At 39.0% G+C, this 3,609-nt stretch overlaps 1 non-coding gene across 1 annotated transcript; it reads right to left on the reverse strand.

Annotated features, from left to right (window-relative positions):
• Nucleotides 1-2,811: 2,811 nt before the first annotated feature.
• On the reverse strand, nucleotides 2,812-2,918 carry LOC141675603 (small nucleolar RNA R71). Its single transcript, XR_012556247.1, has one exon. It is a non-coding gene; the product is annotated as a small nucleolar RNA R71 (small nucleolar RNA).
• Nucleotides 2,919-3,609: the final 691 nt, after the last annotated feature.

The raw sequence follows: 3,609 nt of genomic DNA on the forward strand, positions 1-3,609 counted from the left end.
TTTTTTGTTTTTGATGGTAAATCTGAGTTGAAAATAGAGGGTTATACTGACTCTAGTTTTCAATCAGAAAGTGATAGCAAATCCATGTCAGGGTACGTGCTTACTCTGAATGGTGGTGCAATTCAGATTATTGAAAGAGGAGATGTCAACGTCGAGAGAGTTGACACACATAACAACGTAGCAGACCCACTCATAAAGACACTTTCTCAGAGTCACTTTGATCGTCATAAAGACAAGATGGGTATTAGATACCAGAGTGATTGGCTTTAGTACAAGTGGGAGATTGAAAGAGATATGTCCTAAGTCCAATCATGTATGAGGATTTAGGAATAACTTTTATGTAATCTGTTTTGATTTCATTGATATTAATAAAAGGCTTGTTTTGTTTTTATTGCGGGCTCTATCTATTTAAATGTTTAAATAAGATATACCACAGTTTAGAGTAAAGCTTTTTATGGATTGTGATGAGATCATAATAATGAGACCTAAAAGATGATAACTCTAAACTTAAATAGTTCCTGGTCGTAGGATTACTAACTGGTAATTAATAATCCACAAAGATCGGTACATACTATGCTTGCTTCATTATGAAGGATGTCTGTTCTCATAGACATTTGTGTGGTGACACTATAGCTAGTATGTAGGTGCTTATTATAGAATAAGTTCACTGAACATGACTCACTGATAAGTGGCATTTTATACCACTTAGAACGTCTTAAAATGGCTTAAATTGGTGTCTTGAAATCAAGTATTTTGTGTATTTGATGCGTTTTTCTAGTGTTTATGCATTTCAGGATATTAGTTGCATTTTGGAGGAGGAATCATCAAGAATAAGCCTTGGCATGTGTTCACCATTGCGAGAGGAAAAGAACGGGCAGATTACGGCGAAGAAACGGAGCAAACATGGAATTTTTCCAGAAGGGTCCTGCGCGCCCGCGCAGCAATGCTGAGCGGCCGCGCAGCAGCCTTGCGCGCCCGCGCAGAAATGCTGAGCGGTCGCGCAGGGTCGGGGAAAAAGATATATTATTTTAGACTTCTACTTCTGTTTGGCTTCCAACTTCTATGTAATCTGAGTTTTATGGGACTATTATATAGGTATATTTGAGACATTTTCATAGAGAATTAAGAGGAGATTATGTTTTAGATTGTGTTTTGCAAGAAGCGAAGGAGATAAGGAAGAAGACCGATTTAGCACACAGCAACGAAGGGGAAGCATATATTCTTGTGATTCTTGTTTCGTTGTAACGTTGGATGCTAGTTTTCTTGCTTTGACTTATTTACTCTTGTGACGTACTTTGTTTTAATATAATCAGTTTAGTTATTATTTTCTTGTGTTTGTTTATCATGATTTCATATGAACCCATGATGGCGATAAGTTCTATTATGGGCTAATCGTGATCATGGGGTTGCAACAGATTTATTATGGAATTCTTTAGTTAATTGTTTAATACTTTAATATGTGATGATTACATGATATCTAGTATTGGTTGTGCGTATTCGTCTTATGTGCGTCGCGAACATATAAGATAGGGTGTTAATCTCTTGTGAAGCGACGGTGGATCTTGAGATTTAGAACTTGCCATGCTAGCATAGGTTCATGTACGTTGTGCATGATTAGTGGGTAACTCTAACAGTTTTATTTGCCCTATGTAATCAAAAAGGGATAACTTGTGCTTAAATCGTTGTGTTGTCAATTTCTGTAGACATATAGGGACTCAACATAATTGATGACTATTCAACTTCTATCTTAATTGTGGATGTTTGGTAGAATGGTATTAGTACAATGAAAGTTGGCTTTTATCAGTTTCGTGTTATTCGATTAATATCATCACTGTCACATGCTAAAGGTAATAACAATGGCTATAGAAGGAAGTAATAATGAAGTTGTGATCTCATGAGTGTTTTATTATTGATAAATTGAAGTGTTAGTTAAGTGGTTAATTAAGTAGTTAATTATAGTTAATATTTAATCAACAATTTTAAGTGTTATTATCTTAACATTGAGAAGTAGTCATACATTGGTGAGTGAGTTAAATTAGATAATAAATTAGTCTGAGTCTCTGAGGGAACGAACTAGAAAGTATTCTATATTACTTGCGAACGCGTATACTTGCGTGAATATTAGTGCGTGATTTCGCCCTAACAAGTTTTTGGCGCCGCTGCCGGGGACTCGGCGTATTTGTTTAGTTTATGTACTTACCATCATTGGTCATTAGGACTCAGTGATTAGGACGTAGTAGTTAATTACTCTTTTCGGTTGTGTTTCAGGTACTTTAGCAAACGTTTATGCAAACTCGTTCTTGTGCTCGCAAGAGGACCTTAGATACAGCTGAGGAGAAAGACGAAGTTCTTGATACACCGGAAAAGTTAGATTTTGAGGATTCGGATTCAGGAACTGAGCAGAAAGAACCAGTAAACATGGGAGATCGTATTGTTCAAGCTGATCCAGCTCTTATGGATTTTTCTCGTCCTAAAATTGATGACATTCAGTCAAGCATCCTTCATCCGGCTATTCAAGCTAACACCTTTGAAATCAAGCCGGGCACTATTCAGATGGTGCAGAATTCTGTTTCTTTTGGAGGAGCAGCAACTGAAGACCCCAACATGCACATAAGGAATTTTGTCGAGATCTGCAGCACTTTTAAGTATAATGGCGTGACTGATGAGGCTATCAAGTTGAGGGTTTTCCCATTCTCACTAAGGGATAAGGCTAAAGACTGGTTACATTCTGAACCAGCTGGGTCAATCACTACGTGGCAAGATCTTGCACAAAAGTTTCTGGTGAAGTTTTATCCAATGGCAAAGACTGCTGCTATGAGGAGTGCTCTTACTCAGTTTGCGCAGCAACCTACAGAATCTATGTGCGAGGCTTGGGAACGCTACAAGGAAATGTTGAGAAAATGTCCACATCATGGAATGCCGGATTGGATGGTAATCACTGGTTTTTATAATGGTTTGGGGGCCCAATCTCGGCCCATGCTCGATGCAGCAGCTGGAGGCGCCTTATGGGCTAAAAGCTATACTGAGGCGTATAATCTTATCGAGACGATGGCTGCAAATGAGCATCAAAACCCAACTCAGAGGATGACGTCAGGCAAGGTAGCAGGTATTCTGGAAGTTGATGCAGCCACCACTATTGCAGCCCAGCTCCAAGCGCTATCAATGAAGGTTGATTCTTTGGCTACGTATGGAGTTAATCAAATAGCTATGGTTTGTGAGCTTTGTGCAGGTTCTCATGCTACGGATCAGTGTTCTCTTGTCAACGAATCTGTTCAGTATGTGAATAATTATCAGCGACAACAGCAGCCTGTGCCAGCGACCTATCATCCTAACAACAGAAATCATCCAAATTTCAGCTGGGGGAATAATCAAAATGCTATTCAGCCAACATATCAGCAAGGAGTAAGTAAACAGTTTAACCCACCTGGATTCCAGCAACCACAGCAGTATGCTACAAGGTAATCATATCCTCAACAGGGAAGTGCAGTTGCACCTACTAGTGCTGATTTTGAGGAACTTAAGCTGTTGTGCAAGACTTAGGCGGTTTCTATCAAGACCTTGGAAAATCAAATCGGTCAATTAGCCAATGCAGTGCTCAATCGTCAACCT

Source organism: Apium graveolens, chromosome 7, assembly GCF_009905375.1.
Source record: "Apium graveolens cultivar Ventura chromosome 7, ASM990537v1, whole genome shotgun sequence".
Lineage (NCBI taxonomy): Eukaryota > Viridiplantae > Streptophyta > Magnoliopsida > Apiales > Apiaceae > Apium > Apium graveolens.